Here is a 19,904-nt window from a genome sequence, read left to right on the forward strand (position 1 = left end):
GAGATTCAGGAAGGGATGTCAGCGACATTCCAGCAAGTGCAAAGCCAATTGGAGGAATTCCAAAGGCTGTAGGCGCAGGAGATGATGTCGACAATGCTAGGTGTGTCGACCATGGTGGAAAGCCTGGAGCACGACAGCAAAATCCTGAGTGGTGGTGCCCAAGGCATATCTCAGCCTGTGATGACCATGCTGACAACCTGAATTATATTTATAACTAAAAATAATGAGGACAGAAACAATTATGGAAGGAGGAATGAGTTAGGAAATTCCAACAGACACATTAACCCCAGAAATACCCAGGGTGTGGTCAATCAGTGTTTTAGGCATGGTTCAAAATTACATTATGCAATAATATGTCCGAAGAGATATAATAGGGTGTTTGAAGCCAAACATAAGACAGAAAATTCTGAAGAAGATGAGGAAGATATTGACCAAAGAGAAGGCATTGTCTTGGTAATGAGAAGTTTCAGTCCAATGATGAAAGTGCTGGTCAAATACTCCATCAATTATGCTGTATTAGACAATGAACGTACATCTGCAATATGTGAAATAGACCGGTTGAAATGTTAGCTGGACACTTTAAGTGACAAATTTAGGAACAAGGTAAAGGAATTTAGAAGTTCCACAATTTTCAGATTTGGGGATGATTAATCCTTTACATAACTGAAAAGAGATGCCTCGTAAAATTGTTGGAAGGAATTGTTTTATTGGCACGGATGTTGGATCCAGCTAAATATTGTTACTATTTAGCTGACCATCAGTGAAGAAAGCACATATGAAACTTGACATGGAAAATGACAAGGCCATCATATTTGGAAAAACTGTGGACTTACAACTGGCACAATCTGGACACTATTGTATTCCGTTAATGAATGCTATTTTTTCTTGTAAAGGAACTAAGGAAGTATTATTAGCATCAGAGAACAAGATGGAGAAGAGAAAAAGATGATTGTGTTAAAGTTGCATCGGCAATTTCCCCATCCGTCTTCCCAAAGGTTAAAAATGTTGCACAGGGATGCAGATGTAAGAGATGAAGAAAACACCAAACTTGTACAATCCCTACAGTGCAGAAGGAGGCCATTTGGCCCATTAAGTCTGCACTGACTCTCTGAAAGAGCACCCTACCTAGGCGCAACTCCCTATCCTATCCCCGTAACTCCACCTAACCTTTGGACACTAAGGGGTAATCTAGCATGGCCAATCCATCTCACCTGCACATGTTTGGACTGTGGGAGGAAATCAGAGCATCTAGAGGAAACCCACGCAGACACGTGAAGAATGTGCAAACTCCGCACAGACAGTCACCAAAAGTCGGGGTCCCTGGCACTGTGAGGCAGCAGTGCTAACCACTGTGCCACCGTGCCGCCCATTTCTGAACAGATAAGCAATAGATGTGATATATGTAAGAAATACGTAAGAACATCATCATGGCCCATAGCGAGTATTCTCTTAGCAAGAGATTTTAATAAAGTTGTGGTTGTCGTGTTATTCACCCTGGGGTAACACAGACTGCAACCGGATGCAGATGAACGGTAAAGCAGACACCAAACATAGGCGTTGGTTCAATACAATTTATTGAACTTCTGTAACAATGCACACAGCTGGCTGTTGGTTGACACTCTACTACTCTAAGTGTACTAACTATAACTAACTAGACCAGACTAGCTCTGATCCACGTGTAGAAGGTGCTAACTGATATATACACCCTGACTGTCACTACAGTTGTCACCAGTGGAAAGAGGCGGAGTGCTGATGCCTCATGTGTTTTATAGTTGGAAGCCCCCCTCTGGTGTTCTGTCTGGTGATTGGTTGTGTTCTGTCCTGTATGTTGATTGGCTCACCTGGGTGTCTGGCACTGCCTGTTTTTACCTCATGATGTGCATGGGTGCATATTATGACAGTGGCTCTGGATCTTAACGTGTCATAAAGAAAATAACATTTTCATATTACACTTTGTAGACTTCGGAACTAGGTTTAGTCAGATTATACACAGTAATGGAAAGAAAATAATTATAGGATAGATAATGGAAAACGGATAGGCCCCGGACCAGGGTGAGTGAAAAGGTTTCTCATAGATAATGTGGGGGGGGGGGGGGGGGGGGGTGGTTTGCCAATTATATATTTTGTGATATGTGTGAGAACATGAACATAATAGTTATGAATACAGCTGCTGAAAGCCCACTTACTAATGGGGTGTATTAGAGAAATCATGCTGTGACAGATTAAATGCTTTGTACAATTGTGATAGGCCAGATTGTAAATTAACTTTGGCTTTAGCATGGGCCGTCCAGACAAATAATTCTCTGTATATGGTTGGGAGTTATAGTCCGTATCAGTTGGCTTTTGGTAGAAATCCCCAAATTCCTTCAGTCATGAAGGATCATCTTCCAGTTTGGGAGTGGATTACGATTAGCTCTACCTTTTCTGAGCATTTGAATGCACTGCATGTGGGCTGAAGAGATTCCTGAAAGCAGAAATCTCAGAAAGAATTTTGTGAGCTTTGAGGCACAATGTATGGCCACCTATTTTCAAACAGGAAGACATGCCATACTATAAAAGTGATGGGTTTAATGAATGGAAAGGTCCAGGAATGGTTATAGGTACAGATGGTAAAACATTTTGCAGCATAGAAACAAAATTGTTTGGAAGCACTCATCAAGATTAGTGGGCACAGATTACAAGTTTGCAGTATCAAAAGGGGCTATTGAAAGTGTGGAGAACCAGGTATTTCTCATATACATATGTTACAGAGTTATGAGGTCCAGATCATGGAAATTGACAGGATGTCTGAAGGGAGACACAGTAATTCTAATGAACCAGATGAGGCAATTTGTCCCAATGCAGAACTGCCAAAGATTGGCACTAAGGTGACATACTTGCCAGAAAGGGTCAGTCAGTGGAAGGATGCAATTATCATTGTAAGAAGTCTTACAACACCAGGTTAAAGTCCAACAGGTTTGTTTCAAACACGAGCTTTCGGAGCACGGCTCCTTCTTCACCTGAAGAAGGAGCCGTGCTCCGAAAGCTCGTGTTTGAAACAAACCTGTTAGACTTTAACCTGGTGTTGTAAGACTTCTTACTGTGCTCACCCCAGTCCAACGCCGGCATCTCCACATCATGGCAATTATCATTGGTAGAGGGGGGAAGGCCAAGCGGAAAAAACAAAAACTGGTCAAATGTACAAGATAAAAGGGAGGAGGTTAGGCCCATGGTTTGGAATCATTAAGTACAAAAAATTTAGAAAGCTTGTGTCAGTTCAGACAGTGGATCTGGCAATGACATACCTACAGGAAGAGGTCAATAACTATTGAAAGAACATTTCAGAATAAGATGTGCAGGTCAAGCTGCAGCAGTCTGGAACAAGATATAAGGCAGAATAGAGGGTGCAGCCTGACAAGGTCAAGAAAAAAGTACAGACGAGAAATGTTACCAGGGGCAAAAATCTATATGATCGAGAGATCTTAGTGGCTTCCAACAAGTTTGATGACAAATTAATAAAAGATGGAAAACTGCAAAGTTGGAAAGAATTTGAGGTGTATACAAAGGCCCCGGATAGGGAACAACGAGTTCTATCTCATGGATGGAAAGGCATAGAAAAGGTGCTTCTTGATGGAACTAATAAGGCCAAAGTCAGGCTGGGGTCTTGAGGTTTTTAAAGAAAACTTAGGTGACCAAGATGCAAGGGTAGATTGACCTACGGCAGGAAAGGTTATTTTGAAGATCTTCTTGGCTCTGTTAGCCACAAATTCTTCGGAATGCAAGTCGGTAGATATTAAAGCTGCTTTCTTACAGAGACATTCATTTCAAAGATAAATTTTTCTTTGTCCTCTTCAAAAGAATCCAGACACAGGAAGGATAGTCTGGAAGTTAAAACAGGTTAAAATGGAAGTATACGGGTTGAATGACACCATCAGAGTTTGCTATTCCTCAATGAGGTTGGTTTTGTTAAAGTTGTCTTCAGTTGAAAGCAGACACTGTGATGTTTTATTGGCACCATGGAGGGAAACATTTGGACATCTTCATGATGCATGGAGGTGATTTTTTTTATGGTGTAGTAATAGCGAATTTGAATATACTGTTATTAACGGGCTTTAACAGAGTTCAAGATCGGACGTAAGGCCTCTGGTGCATTCAAATACTGTGAGTTAGAAATCAGGCAGAGTGGTTCACATGTTACTCTACATCAGCAGCCTTACTTGAAGAATATTAACCCTACAACAATTACTCAAGGTAGGGCCTTACAAAAAGACACGGCAGCTTCTGCATTGTGAAAAGAGGGACTCTGAAGTTTAATTGGGCCACTGAATTGGTTAGCTAGACAAACAATACCGGACTCCAGTTTTAATGTTTTAGAACTAAGCACTAAAATGATCGATCCCAAAATTGAAGAAATTGTTTGAGTAAACAAAACATTGGCAAAATTAAAATTGGAGAATTGGTGTTTTGAAATTCCTATCTTCAGGTATCATTAGACAACTGAAACTGTTTTTTATTGTGAGGTATGACATGTTAATCTCTCTAATAGCTTTCTGGGTGCGGGAAGATTTATAATTTTTCTCCTGAAGAAGAAAGATAAATGTTGCCCTTTGGAATTGGAAACTAAAAAGATATGAATAGTGGTAAAAATTACATTGGCGGCAGAGATACTTGTCCGAGTAGAGGCGGTAGATATGGCATTTTTTATATCCAGGATCCTGACTGAAATTTTGAATGGAATAGGACATTCGGGAACTGTACCTATAGCGTGTCACATGGATAATAAGTCCCTTTGGGAAAATGTCCACTCTATGAAAAGCGTCATTGAAAAGTCACTACGCATTGACCTAGTGAGCCGAAAACAGATGCTCGAGAACAGGGAGATCGACATGATCAATTGGGTTGATAGCAGTTACCAATTATTTGACTGTCGGACAAAAAAGGGGCTGGCTTGAAGAAGTTATTAGAAATTGTTAAAGAGGGGCAAGTCTTCTTACAAGGAAGAAAATGTGAAGGTGGATATTAAATTAAAAACAAACCTCAGAGAGTAGGGTTCAATTATTGTTGAAAAGAAAATATATACATTTGTGTTATGGTAATTCACGTCAAACTTAAAGATGATTATTTCTTTGTTTAACGGAGGAATCTGTTGGGAAATTGTTAATCTTCCCCAGTGCTTAAATTAAATATTGGAGCTTTAATTGTTTAATAGACCACACATAATGTTGATGGACTGCCCATATATAAAAAAAAGGGGCTGGTTTAGCACAGTGGGCTAAACAGCTGACTTGTAATGCAGAACAAGACCAGGAGCGCGTTTACAATTCCCGTATTGGCTCTCCGAACAGGCGCCGGAATGTGGCGACTAGGGGCTTTTCACAGTAACTTTGTTGAAGCCTACTTGTGACAATAAGCGATTATTATTATAAAGGGGATAATGGCATTGTGGAGTTGGAGGAGAGTGATTGTAGAACACAATACAATTAGAGTTGAAGAATTGAAGACTTACTTTCTAATTCTTATTACAGAGATAATGAAATGAAATACCATCTGAGCGTAATACCTACAGGAGCAGGCTCGAGGGGCCAGATGGCCTACTCCTACTCCTGCTCCTAGTTCTTATATACCATCCTTTCAGACAATGAGTTCTAGATTCCCACCTCTAATCCCCTCTAAATCTCCTGTCCATTACTTTAAATCTATGCCTCAGATAGTTCTATGCAAATTCACTGGGAAAACATATACTGGAATCTGCAACACTTGAAATGAAGTTGTGGAGCCAGTTAAATTAGCCTTTAGCAAAATATTTATTTGAACAAAACAGGGATCCAAACAGAAGGGTAACAAAAAACAAATGGTCATTGAGTGGAGCTAGAGGTCCCGTCCCCATTGTTGCCCTCAATCATTTTCAAGAGGGCATTCAAGAGGGTGCTAGGATCTGCCTGCTCCAATGAAGGAGGCAAGTGACAGCGTTGTCGGCTCATTAATAACATAGAACATAGAACATAGAACGATACAGCGCAGTACAGGCCCTTCGGCCCTCGATGTTGCACCGACATGGAAAAAAAACTAAAGGCCATCTAACCTACACTATACCCTTATCACCATATGCTTATCCAATAAATTTTTAAATGCCCTCAATGTTGGCGAGTTCACTACTGTTGCAGGTAGGGCATTCCACGGCCTCACCACTCTTTGCGTAAAAAACCCACCTCTGACCTCTGTCCTATATCTATTACCCCTCAATTTAAGGCTATGTCCCCTCGTGCTAGCCACCTCCATCCGCGGGAGAAGGCTCTCGCTGTCCACCCTATCTAACCCTCTGATCATTTTGTATGCCTCTATTAAGTCACCTCTTAACCTTCTTCTCTCTAACGAAAACAACCTCAAGTCCATCAGCCTTTCCTCATAAGATTTTCCCTCCATACCAGGCAACATCCTGGTAAATCTCTTCTGCACCCGTTCCAAAGCTTCCACGTCCTTCCTATAATGAGGCGACCAGAACTGTACGCAATACTCCAAATGCGGCCGTACTAGAGTTTTGTACAACTGCAACATGACCTCATGGCTCTGGAACTCAATCCCTCTACCAATAAAGGCCAAAACACCATAGGCCTTCTTCACAACCCTATCAACCTGGGTGGCAACTTTCAGGGATCTATGTACATGGACACCGAGATCCCTCTGCTCATCCACACTACCAAGAATTTTACCATTAGCCAAATATTCCGCATTCCTGTTATTCTTTCCAAAGTGAATCACCTCACACTTCTCCACATTAAACTCCATTTGACACCTCTCAGCCCAGCTCTGCAGCTTATCTATGTCCCTCTGTAACCTGCAACATCCTTCCGCACTGTCTACAACTCCACCGACTTTAGTGTCGTCTGCAAATTTACTCACCCATCCTTCTGCGCCCTCCTCTAGGTCATTTATAAAAATTACAAACAACAACGGCCCCAGAACAGATCCTTGTGGTACGCCACTCGTAACTGAACTCCATTCTTTTTTTATAAATGTTTTTATTCAGTTTTCGTATTTTATATTGAACAAATTACAAATTGTTAGGAGAGAGAAAAAAAAAACAAACAAAAACAAACACGCAAAAATTAACACACATATTTACAGGTAAGCATCTTCGTAGTAGTAACTGCGCCCCCCCCCCCCCTCCCCCCCTCAACATGTTTATTTAGCTTGGTTTTGGGCCTTAGCTAGCCATCGAACCCCCGTAACGAACCTGTAGCCCCCCCCCCCCTCCCGCTACCTTCCCCCGACTATTCTTCCTCTTGTACATTGGCCACAAATAGGTCCCGGAACAGTCGCATGAATGGCTCCCACGTTCTGTGGAAGCCGTCGTCCGACCCTCGGATGGCAAATTTGATTTTCTCCATTTGGAGAGATTCCGAGAGGTCGGACAGCCAGTCCGCAGCTCTGGGCGGTGCTGCTGACCGCCAGCCAAACAGGATTCTACGGCGGGCGATCAGGGAGGCAAAGGCAAGGGCATCCGCCCTCCTCCCCAGGAATAGATCTGGCTGTTCTGAAACCCCGAAGACCGCCACTATCGGGCATGGCTCCACCCTCACTCCCACCACTTTGGACATTACCTCGAAGAAGGCTGTCCAGTACTCCACGAGTCTGGGGCAGGACCAGAACATGTGGGCGTGGTTGGCCGGGCCTCTTTGGCACCGTTCACATCTGTCTTCCACCTCCGGGAAGAACCTACTCATACGGGTTCTTGTTAAGTGGGCTCTATGTACCACTTTTAGTTGCGTCAGGCTGAGCCTTGCGCACGTGGAGGTGGAGTTGACCCTATGCAGTGCTTCGCTCCAGAGTCCCCACCCGATCTCCATCCCCAGGTCGTCCTCCCATTTCCTCCTTGTTGCGTCCAGTACGGTGTCGTCCCTATCTACCAGTCGGTCATACATGTCACTACAGTTCCCTTTCTCTAGGATACTTGCGTCCAGTAGGTCTTCCAGTAGTGTCTGTCGTGGCGGTTGTGGGTACGTCCTTGTCTCCTTTCGTAGGAAGTTTTTGAGCTGCAGGTACCGTAGCTCGTTCCCCCCAGCTAGCTGAAATTTCTCTGTCAGTTCGTCCAGTGTTGCGATCCTGTCGTCCGTGTATAGGTCCCTGACTGTCAGTGTCCCCCCGTCCTGCCTCCACCTTTTGAAGGTGGCGTCGGTCAGTGCTGGTTTGAACCTATGGTTGTTGCAGATGGGAGCCCTGTTCGACATTTTGGTCAGGCCAAGTTGCTGCCGCAGTTGGTTCCAGGATTGGAGGGTGGCTGTCACCACTGGGCTGCTGGAGTGTTTTTTGGGTGGGGATGGGAGTGCTGCCGTGGCGAGGGCCCGGAGGGAGGTTCCCATGCAGGAGGCCTCCTCCGCACGCACCCACTCAGCTTCTGGCTCCTGGATCCATCCCCTTACTCGCTCGGCTGTTGCTGCCCAGTGGTAGAATTGTAGATTCGGGAGGGCTAACCCTCCCCTGGTTTTTGTTTTTTGTAAGACCTTCTTTGGGATCCTAGCATTTTTACCCCCCATACGAACGCCATGATGAGTTTGTCCAGCGCTTTGAAAAAGGCCTTGGGGATGTAGATCGGAATGGATCTAAACAGGAAGAGGAACCTGGGCAGTACGTTCATTTTGATCGTCTGAACTCTCCCCGCGAGGGAGAGCGGGAGTGTGTTCCATCTTTGCAGGTCCTTTTTAACTTCCTCCGTCAGGCTGGTGAGGTTCCATTTGTGGATCCCTTTCCAGTCATGGGCTATTTGGATCCCCAGGTAGCGGAATTTATGTCGGGCTTGTTTGAACGGCAGCCCCTTTAGTGCTGCCCCCCCCCCCCCTTGCGGGTGTAATGGGAAGATCTCACTTTTGCTCATGTTGAGTTTGTAGCCCGAGAAGGCTCCAAACTCTTTCAGGAGCGCGATGATTCCGTCCATGCTGCTTTGTGGGTCCGAGATATAGAGGAGCAGATCATCCGCATAGAGTGAGACTCTGTGCTCTCTACCTCCCCTTCGGATCCCCCTCCAATTTTTTGCTGCCCTGAGCGCGATTGCTAGCGGTTCGATTGCTAGTGCGAACAGCAGCGGGGACAGTGGGCATCCTTGTCTGGTGCCCCTGTGCAGCTGGAAGTATTGGGAGTTGGTATTGTTGGTCTGTACACTCGCCATGGGAGCGCTGTACAGGAGCTTTACCCAAGCGGTGAACCCTGTTCCAAGCCCGAACCGCTCCAGTACCTCTATGAGGTATTTCCATTCGACTCTGTCGAAGGCCTTTTCTGCGTCCAGGGAGACGATCACCTCTTGTGTTCTCTCCCCGGAGGGGGTCATTATCACGCTCAGCAGGCGCCTGATGTTCGCGGTCAGCTGTCTACCTTTGACAAAGCCCGTCTGGTCCTCTGTGACCACCTCAGGTACACAGTCTTCTAGCCTTTTGGCTAGGATTTTGGCCAGTATTTTGGCGTCTGCATTCAGCAGAGATATGGGTCTGTATGACCCACATTCCGTTGGGTCTTTGTCTTTCTTAGGTATCAGCGAGATTGAGGCCTGTGCTAACGTGGGTGGCAACGTGCCCCTAGCTAGCGAGTCTGTGAACATCTCCCGCATGTGCGGGGCCAGCGCTGTCGCAAATTTTTTGTAGAAGTCCGCCGGGAATCCGTCCGGTCCCGGCGCCTTCCCCGCCTGCATGGAGCTAATGCTGTCCATGATCTCTCCCAGTGCTAGTGGTGCTTCCAGATCCCGTTTTCTGCCCTCTCCCACAACTGGTATGTTCAGTCCGTCAAGAAACCGGTTCATCCCAGCCTTCCCCGTTGGGGGCTCTGAGGTGTACAGCTCTTGGTAGAAGGCCTTGAAGGTTTTGTTAATCTTCTCTGGTTCTGTTTCCAACGTGCCTCTGGTATCTCTGATTTGCGCGATTTCTCTGCTGGCTGCCTGCTTTCTCAGCTGGTGGGCCAACAGGCGGCTGGCTTTGTCTCCGTGTTCGTATAGGGCCCCGCGTGCCTGGCGGAGTTGGTGTACTGCTTTCCTGGTGGAGAGCAGGTCAAAGTTCCTTTGTAATTCTTTTCTCTCCGCCAGGAGTTCTACAGTCGGGGCCTCGGAGTATTTATGGTCTACCTCCAGTATGGAGTCGACCAGCTTCTGCCTAGCCACCCTTTCCTCCCTATCTCTTTGCGCTTTGTAGGCTATGATTTCCCCTCTTAGTACGGCCTTAAGCGCTTCCCAGAACGTGGAGGGTGAGACCTCCCCGTTTTGGTTGATCTCAGTGTACTCCGCTATGGCCTGCGCTATCCTTTCGCTGAAGGCCTTGTCAGCTAGTAAGGCACCGTCCAACCTCCATTTGGGGCGCTGGGCCCTTCCCGTCTCTAGCCGCACATCCATGTAGTGTGGAGCGTGGTCTGATATCACAATTGCGGAGTATTCCACCTTGTCTATCTCTGGAAGCACCGTTTTCCCCACCACAAAGAAGTCAATTCTGGTGTACACGTTGTGTACTGGGGAGAAGAAAGAGAATTCTTTCTCCCCCGGGTGGGCGAATCTCCAGGGGTCTACTGCTCCCATCTGCTCCATATAGTGGCTGAGTTCCCTTGCCATGTTTGAGGTTTTCCCCGTTCTGGGGTTTGATCTGTCCGTCGTTGGGTCCTGTACACAGTTGAAGTCCCCCCCCATGATTAGTCGGTGCGTCGCTATGTCCGGGATTTCTGCCATGGTCTTTTGGATGAAGCTCGTGTCGTCCCAGTTGGGCGCGTACACGTTAACTAGAACTACCGGCGCCCCATCCAGGGCCCCGCTGACCATGACATACCGTCCCCCTGGGTCCGTAACCGTCTTTGTCGCCCTAAACATTGTCCTCTTGCCAATCAGGATCGCCACCCCCCTGGCCCTTGCCCCATAACAGGAATGATAGGTTTGTCCCACCCAGCCCTTTCTTACCCGCAGTTGGTCCCGCTCCCTCAAGTGCGTCTCTTGGAGGAAGACTATGTCGGCCCTCATGTTTCTAAGGTGGGTGAGGACTCTAGATCTCTTCACTGGGCCGTTAAGTCCCCTTACGTTCCAGGTGACTATTCTGGTGGGGGGCTTCTGCCCCCTTGCTCCTGTGGGGTTAACCATATTTGTCCGGTGGACGCGCCCCTGCCCTCTGGGGTTTCCCTATGTTAGGGGGCCGTCCAGGATGTCCACTATCACTGCTCTCCCCATGCGGTCGGGTCCCTGCGCTCCGGGGTTCCCCCTTGTCCCGGGGACACCCGCCATGGCCGTCCACTTTGTGTCCGCCACGCGGGTAGTCCCCTGCACTCCGGGGGGCCCCTTCACCCACAGACCGTACTGGGTGGGTGCTTGCAGCAGTTCCCTGTTTCGAGCCCTTGTCTGTGGCACTTTGTGGCCCTATTCCCTTACTGGCCTCTTTTGTCCCTTCGTCCCTGCGTTTCCCCTCCCTGGTCTCTCGCCCCCCGGGTGCCCCCCCCCCCCGCTCTATCCCTTTCGGGGATACCCCTGTGTACCCCTCCATTGCCCCTCTCTCCCCCATTCCTGTCCCCATTTGCTCTCCCACCTTTGATGGGTGATCCCCCCCCTCCCCTGCCTGGCGCCTTCCCCCCTGTTGGGGGTGCGCTGCGGCCCTGCTCTGTTGCGCGCCCCCTTCGCTAGCTTTCCTGCTAGCACGGTGGCTCCCCTCTCGGAGGTTGCTGTCCCGCTTCCCCTCTCCCCTCTCCAGTACTCCCGTTCCCTCGTGCCGGGGCCTGGCCTCCCACCTGGAGCGGGCCCTAGGGCATTGGGTTGTTTTCCGTTCTGGGTGTTTCTGCCAGGGGGGAGGGGGCTGGCTTTGCCTCGCCCCTCCCCACCCCCCCGTCGGCATGACGTGTCTCCTTGCCATGGGCCCCTCGTCCCTACTTCCCATGGCGTTTTTCCAGCCCGTGCTCCTCGACGAATCTATTCGCCTCGGCAGGGGCTGTAAAGAAATATTCCTTGTGTTGGTATGTGACCCAGAGTTTTGCTGGGTACAGCATACCAAAACGTACTTTGTTCTTATAGAGAGCTGCTTTCGCTCTGTTGAACTCCGCCCGTCTCTTAGCTATGTCCGCTCCAAAATCCTCGTAGATTCGGATGGCGTGCCCGTCCCAATTGCAGGCTCTATTCTCCTTGGCCCAGCGCAGGATTGTCTCCCTATCCCGGTACCGGTGCAGTCTGGCTATAACTGCTCTCGGTTTTTCCCCTTCCTTGGGCTTCGGGCGCAGTGACCGATGAGCTCTGTCCATTTCCGGTGGGGTGGGAAAAGTTTCCCGCCCCACTAAGGAGCCCAGCATCGCAGCCACGAATGTTGTGGGATTTCTACCCTCTATCCCCTCTGGCAGGCCCACTATCTTGATATTTTGCCTTCTCGAGCTGATCTCCTGGTCGTCTACCCTGCCCTTCAGGCTCCCCTGTGTTGCACTCAGTTTCACCATTCCCCTCTCCAGGGATATGACCCGGTCGCTCGCGTCAGTCGCTGCCTTCTCCAGCTCTTTAATGGTTGCCCCCTGGGCTTCCAGTATCTTCCCTTGGGCTTCCAGTATCTTCCCTTGGGCATCCACTTTCTTCTCCAATCTGGTCAGAACCTGCTGCACCCCTGACATGGCCCTGGTCGCTGCTGCCTGTGCTGCGGCCTCTGCGTCTGCTTTTAACTCTGCCTTGAATGCCTGCAGCTGCTCCCTCACCACCTCGGCAAAGGCTTCCTTCCAATTCACGCCCCCCTCTAACCCCAGGGGAGAGGTTGCCCGCCCGTCCAGCTCTTCTGGATGCGGCGAAGCATCCTTCCCGCCGCTTCGCGTGTTGACTCGTTCGCCCGAGCTGGCTTTCCCTTTGCCCAGTCTACTTCCGGTGCCCCCTTTCTCTTGGCTCCTTTCTGGCACTTTTTTCTCCCCCTTCCCCTTCATCTTTTCTTCTCTCCTTGTTCTTCTTTTTCCCCCTTTTCCGCACCCTATTTTTATTTTATTTATTATTATATATCTATATATGTATATATATATATATTTTTTTTTTAAATTTATTTCCCCTACCCCTTTTCTCTTTACCAGTTTTCTTTTGGGAAGAACAGAAATACAAGTCTCTTTTTTCTTTTTTCCCCACTCAACCAGGAGAGAGAGTCCCTTTGTCTTTGCCACGTGGTGGTCACAGCAGTTGGGGGGGGGGGGGAGGGGCGAGTGGGCCGGTGGTCGCTGCCGGTTGGGGGGGGGGGGGTCCCCGCTGCTGGTTGGGGGGGGGGGGTCCCCGCTGCTGGCTGGAGGGGGGTTGTGTCCCCGCTGCTGGCTGGGGGGGGGGGGGGTTGTGTCCCCGCTGCTGGCTGGGGGGGGGGGGGGGGTTGTGTCCCCGCTGCTGGCTGGGGGGGGGGGGGGTCCCCGCTGCTGGCTGGGGGGGGGGGGGGGGGGGGGGGGTCCCCGCTGCTGGCGGGGGGGGGGGGGGAAAGAGAAGAGGGGCCGCCGCCGCCGCACCGCTCCTGGCCCGCGGGGGGGGGGGGGGGGGGGGAGAAGAGGGGCCGCCCCCGCCGCACCGCTCCTGGCCCGCGTGGGGGGGGGGGGGGGGGAGAGAGAAGAGGGGCCGCCGCCGCCGCCGCACCGCTCCTGGCCCGCGTGGGGGGGGGGGGGGAAGAGAAGAGGGGCCGCCGCCGCCGCACCGCTCCTGGCCCGCGTGGGGGGGGGGGGGGGGGGAGAGAAGAGGGGCCGCCGCCGCCGCCGCCGCACCGCTCCTGGGTCGCGTGGGGGGGGGGAGAGAAGGGGGGCCGCCGCCGCACCGCTCCTGGCCCGCGTGGGGGGGGGGGGAGGGAGAGGGGATGGACCTGCTGCTGTTGGGCCCCCCTGTCGCCGCTCCGGCTCCTCCGCTCCGGCTCCTCCGCTCCTGCTCCGGCTCCTCGGCTCCGGCTCCTCGGCTCCCGCTCCGGCTCCTCGGCTCCTCCGCCCCGGCTCCTCGGCTCCTCGGCTCCTCGGCTCCCCGGCTCCTCGGCTCCCCGGCTCCTCGGCTCCTCCGCTCCGGCTCCTCGGCTCCTCGGCTCCCCGGCTCCTCGGCTCCCCGGCTCCCCGGCTCCCCGGCTCCTCGGCTCCCCGGCTCCTCGGCTCCCCGGCTCCTCGGCTCCCCGGCTCCTCGGCTCCGTCTCCTCGGCTCCCGCTCCGGCTCCTCCGCCGTCCGGCCTGTCGGGGGGGGGGGGGGGGGGGGGGCTGTTCCTCCTGCTGTCCACCGCTTGCGGGAGCCCCTCTCCCTGCGACCTCCTCGCTCGCCGCCCGGAAGTCAAGTCACTGAACTCCATTCTGAACATTTCCCATCAACTACCACTCTCTGTCTTCTTTCAACTAGCCAATTTCTGATCCACATCTCTAAATCACCCTCAATCCCCAGCCTCCGTATTTTCTGCAATAGCCGACCGTGGGGAACCTTATCAAACGCTTTACTGAAATCCATACACCACATCAACTGCTCTACCCTCGTCTACCTGTTCAGTCACCTTCTCAAAGAACTCGATAAGGTTTGTGAGGCATGACCTACTCTTCACAAAACCATGCTGACTATCCCTAATCATATTATTCCTATCTAGATGATTATAAATCGTATCTTTTATAATCCTCTCCAAGACCTTACCCACCACAGACGTTAGGCTCACCGGCCTATAGTTACCGGGGTTATCTCTACTCCCCTTCTTGAACAAAGGGACCACATTTGCTATCCTCCAGTCCTCTGGCACTATTCCTGTAGCCAATGATGACCTAAAAATCAAAGCCAAAGGCTCAGCAATCTCTTCCCTGGCTTCCCAGAGAATCCTAGGATAAATCCCATCCGGCCCCGGTGACTTATCTATTTTCACCTTGTCCAGAATTGCCAACACTTCTTCCCTACGCACCTCAATGCCATCTATTCTAATAGCCTGGGTCTCAGCATTCTCCTCCACAATATTATCTTTTTCTTGAGTGAATACTGACGAAAAGTATTCATTTAGTATCTCGCTTATCTCCTCAGCCTCCACACACAACTTCCCACCACTGTCCTTGACTGGCCCTACTCTTACCCTAGTCATTCTTTTATTCCTGACGTCCCTATAGAAAGCATGAAACTTTCCGGCTATTCATACTAAGGAGAACTTTCTTTCCCGACGATGGTGAACCCCTGCCGCGGGTTCATGAAGATGAGGCATGCATTCAACCGGAAACCCCATTGACAATGGCGGGACCAGAAGATCCTGCCATCGGCCAATGGTGGGCCACCTCCACCGCGGCAAAACACACGGCAGGTTGAGCTGAAAATCCCATCTCCAGGTAAGGTTTTTAAAAAATTTGATGAAGGTAGTGAATTTCAACAGCATTGGTAACATTGGTAACAGGGAGGCATGAGACATGGATTGGAGGCAGGAAGAGTTTAAAAGATAAGTAAAATGTATTTTACCCCATTTTTCAATTAATTATTCAATTTTGTAACATGAGTTATATCTGAGTTCAGTAAGGTGACTTATGACTGTGTTGGAGATTGTGACATGAAGGATGTAACTACCCACAAAATATCTGCCAGCAGCAGTAGCCAATTAATGATAGCATGAATGGATTGAAATTTCCCAGTCTTCCTTCAGGAGCCTGAGGCGTTGAGACCAGCTACCTGGAGGTGACCGCTTAGTGGTAGATCAGGGGGACAGTGATTCAGGCAGGCTTTGAGTCACTTCATGCCTACCTGGTCTTAGCTGGGGCTATGGCCATCAATGGAGAGGCCCCCTCCATGATTATAACCTGACAGCTGAGGCCATTTTTGATCTTGCATATCTAAAAGGTTGGAGAAATGGCACCATTAAAATTAATTGGTGATAACCTGATTGGATGAAGAGACAGCCCTCTGGCCATTAATTGGCCAATTCAGTGAGAATACAAGCTAACCATTTGCCTTACACTGTGGGGTTGTGACTCTTATTTCACCCCGACATTGGGGTCCAGACCCAAGAGGCAAATTCCTGACCCAGGTTCCTCAAGGGCCATACTTTCATCTTCCACATTGTTTCAAACTGCCATTTCAAAAGAATCGAATATTGTCAGATGTGACGCTGTAAGCAAACCTCAGAGCAGTTCATGAGAAAGCATTTTGCTAAATTATGCCTTCAAATTGAAGTCTTTGAGCATTAGAATATGAATGGTTAACACATTGATGTGCAATTCCATTGCTCGTTATTTTAATGGCAGCACTAACTAGAATACACTGTTTGAAAGGATGGAAGAAGCACATTAAATGGGAATTTTATAAAGGGACTTGGAGATATATTTGAAAATGCACAATTGCAGATCTACGGGGAAATAGCAGTGGTCCTAATTGTGTAGTTCTTTCAAAGAACCAGTTGAATGGCGTTCTGTGTTGTAAGATTCTATGAATTTATTATTGTATCCAATTTAAAGTAAACTATTTAACAGCTAAGTTATAATAGCAAAGGAATTTTATACAAATGAACAGCATACAAAGCATTTGGATGGTAATATGTGAAAAGTCACATTTCAAGGTGCCTGATTGTTCAATTAACTCAAAAGGGCATCATGGGAAATTCAAATAGATTCGTTGGAAATTATTCCAATATCCTTGTCATGGTCCGGTTTAATGAGCGGTGAATATGCCATGTAAATGGTTTGAGCAGAGAAAGCTGGATAGACTTTGATCTTGAGCAAAGTAATTGGGAGTTAAAGGCGCAAATCTAAAATAAAGAGAAAGAAAACCTGCAAATGCTGAAAATCAGGACAGAAAAACTTAAAATACTGGAAACATATATTTAGATCAGTCAGCATCACCGGTTCTGATATAGGAAACACGATCAAATGTCATAACCTTTCAGGTGCTATCTAATCTGCTGTGTATTTTCAGCAATTTCTGTTTTTTGGTCCGGCAACAAAATCAAACATATTTTAAGAAATTATGTAATATATTTGGATTTTAAACCTCAGTCTCCCTCAGTTTCGCAGAGCTATTGGGCGTGATTCTTCGGAAACTGACGGGGCGGGCAACTCCGGTGCGAAGGAGTGGCTTGAACCACTCTGGCGTCGGGCCGCCCCGAAGGTGCGGAATCCTCCACTTTCAGGAGCTAGGCCAGCAGCGAGTAGTTTGCGCCACACTGGCTGGCGCGGAAGGGGCTTGGCGTCACGCCAACTGGCCGGTGCGAGTTGGCGCATGCGTGGGAGTGCCAGCGTGTGCTGGTATCATCCCAGCGCATGCGCAGGGGCAGTTCATCTCCGCGCCGGCCATCGCAGACCATTACACCAGCCGGCGCGAAGGAATAGAGTGCCCCCATGGCACAGGCCTGCCCGCAGATTGGTGGGCCCCGATCACAGGCCAGGCCACCATGGGGGCACCCCCCCAGGGCCAGATCCCACTGCACCCCCCCGAGGCCGCCCGCGGAGCCAGGTCCCGCTGGTAAGTACCTATCCTAACATACGCCAATGGGACTCGCCGAAAACGGGCGGCCACTCGGCCCATGGCGTGCCGGAGAATCGCCGGGGTGGTGGGGTGGGGGCCGTTGCCAGCAGCCGCCAACTGGCGGGGCGCGATTCCCACCCCTGCCTAAACCCCGGCGCCGGAGAACTTGGCAGCCGGCCGGGGCGGGATTCAAGCCGCCCCCCCGGCGATTCTCCGACCCGGCGGGGGCGTTGGAGAATCCCGCCCATTATTCTTAAGAAAATAAATGACAAATTGAAGTGTCAATTATTGCTTAATATTTCGACAGGAAAATCTTGTGGCCAGTTCATAAACCATCAAAGCATAATAATGCGCACAAAATCTGGGCCGGGAACCAAAGGCCCAAGGCAAAGGCCAGGCCATAATTCATCCACCAGCCTCAATGGGCGGCACAGTAGCACAATGATTAGCACTACTGCTTCACTGTGCCAGACAGCCGGGTTCGATTCCTGGCTTGGGTCACTGTCTGTGCGGAGTCTGCACGTTATCCCTGTGTCTGCCTGGGTTTCCTCAGGATGCTCTGGTTTGCCCCCGTACCTTTGTGTAAATTCTATTGTTCTGTAGTTAATCTTTGTGTTCTCAAGATCAGCTCCTTTTGGTTTAGAACATAGAACATAGAACAGTACAGCACAGAACAGGCCCTTCGGCCCTCGATGTTGTGTCGAACCATGATCACCCTACTCAAACCCACGTATCCACCCTATACCCATAACCCAACAACCCCCCCCCCCCCTTAACCTTACTTTTTTTTAGGACACTATGGGCAATTTAGCATGGCCAATCCACTTAACCCGCACATCTTTGGACTGTGGGAGGAAACCGGAGCACCCGGAGGAAACCCACGCACACACGGGGAGGACGTGCAGACTCCGCACAGACAGTGACCCAGCCGGGAATCGAACCTGGGACCCTGGAGCTGTGAAGCATTTATGCTAACTACCATGCTACCGTGCTGCCCATTTTCAGACCTTTTAGTATCAGTTTCCTTTGGATTGTCTGACATGTCTTTGAGCTCTTTGTGCTTCTCATCTGGAGTCACTTCTCCACGATATCTTCATTTTCTTGTTGGCTGCTCACAATTGATGTGCTATCAATTGATCTGTTCACTGTTGCACTTTCATTGTCAGCCTCTGTGCAGTCCAGCTGAGATCTGTCAGTGTCGTCATTGTCCTGCACAACTTGTATGCTACTTGTGATCACTTTGTCACTAGTCGCAAATAAACTAGTTAGACATTCATAGTCTTCCTCTTCTGGCTCATCATCTGTTTCTTTACTGTCCTCCTCGGATGATTGTGGCATCAAATCTCATGGGCAGACATAATAATCCTCTGTCTTAATCATAGAATTTTTTTGGACACTAAGGGCAATTTGTCATGGCCAATTCACCCAACCTGCACATCTTTGGTATTCACACTGTCTGGAACATACAGTCGCTCAATGAGGTTCAGGGCTTCACATGCATTCGCTCCCTGTGATGAACGGTATTAATAACTGCCGTAAATGGTACCTGACCTTTAATACCTTGCCCCTTTAAGAGGCTTGGAACCCTGGGGAACTCCGCCTCTGGCTACGCCCCCAGGAAACAGTATATAGGATAAGGCTCCATGTGGCGAGCACACTTCTCTCGAATGCTGTCCTGTTCTCTGTATATTAAAGCCTTTTGATTACCGACTTCGCTCTTGCGTCGTAATTGAGGATGCCTCAATTTAATCTACAGACACATCAAGATGGACAGCGCTCTAAAACCGGAGAAACTCAACCTGGACGCCAGGTCACCGGAAGCCCCGGAAATTTTTAAATATTGGCTCCGGTGTTTCGAGGACTATCTGGACTCCTCAACGACTGATGTCGACAGCACTCGCAATCTGCGTTTACTACATGGCCGGGTGGGACACCGACTCTCCCCCGTGATCGAAAACGCTACTACCTATGATGCGGCGGTCGAAATACTGAAGAAGCGCTTCATAAAACCTACTAACGAGGTACACGCCAGACATTTGCTCTCAACCTGCAGCCAGCATTCTGGGGAAACGCTGGACGAGTTTGTGGAAAGACTCAATGCGCTCGCGAGGAACTGCGACCACAAAGCAGTAACGGCAGAAGACCACAGGAACTTACATATTTGCGACGCCCTTGTGTCTGGTATCAGGTCCTCGTACATCCGGCAGCGGCTCCGAGAAGACAGGGCAAAGGATCTCCAGGGCACGGTAACACTCTCCTCTTCTCTCGAAATGGCCCACCATAACCTCCGTACGTACTCCGCGGACCTTGCAAACCCCTCTTGATCCCCTCCAGATTCGGCCACACTACAGGCCTGTGCCGCACAGCGATCCGCTCACTCCGGGGGTTCCCCATGCAATTTCTGTGGGCAAGGCCAGCACCCACGTCAGCGTTGCCCGGCCCGCTCCGCGATCTGCAACGACTGCGGGAAGAAAGGGCACTTCGCGAAAGTCTGCCTGGCTGGGCCCAAAGGCCACAAACGAAACCCTCACCAGGCCCAGAA

This window comes from Scyliorhinus canicula, chromosome 5 (genome assembly GCF_902713615.1).
Source record: "Scyliorhinus canicula chromosome 5, sScyCan1.1, whole genome shotgun sequence".
Classification (NCBI taxonomy): Eukaryota; Metazoa; Chordata; class Chondrichthyes; order Carcharhiniformes; family Scyliorhinidae; genus Scyliorhinus; species Scyliorhinus canicula.